Source organism: Pollachius pollachius, assembly GCF_949987615.1.
Source record: "Pollachius pollachius genome assembly, chromosome: 9".
In the NCBI taxonomy this organism is placed as follows: Eukaryota; Metazoa; Chordata; class Actinopteri; order Gadiformes; family Gadidae; genus Pollachius; species Pollachius pollachius.
In genome coordinates, this window is record NC_136942.1 from 2,206,836 (window position 1) to 2,207,135 (window position 300).

Consider the following 300-nt stretch of genomic DNA (forward strand, 5'->3'; position numbering starts at 1 on the left):
TATTTCTCGGCTATGAGAGGACACCTTGAGTCCTTTGATTTCTCTAAATCGACTGACCAATTAGTTGGAGCACACTTCCATCATCACGGCTGATTGCAGCCTTCGTGATGGCCTTGTATGCCTCCTTTCCTACGAATGACAAGATACAGACAATCAGGGGACAACGGGCTCAAGCAGAATTAAGACAGAGAGTAACAGATGCTTGATGTCCCAGTCCTCTGTCATCGTTTTCTTTATTGTGAAACCGATGGTGTTAAATGGAAAATGTACATCAAACGCCCCCATCCCACAGCCATGGCA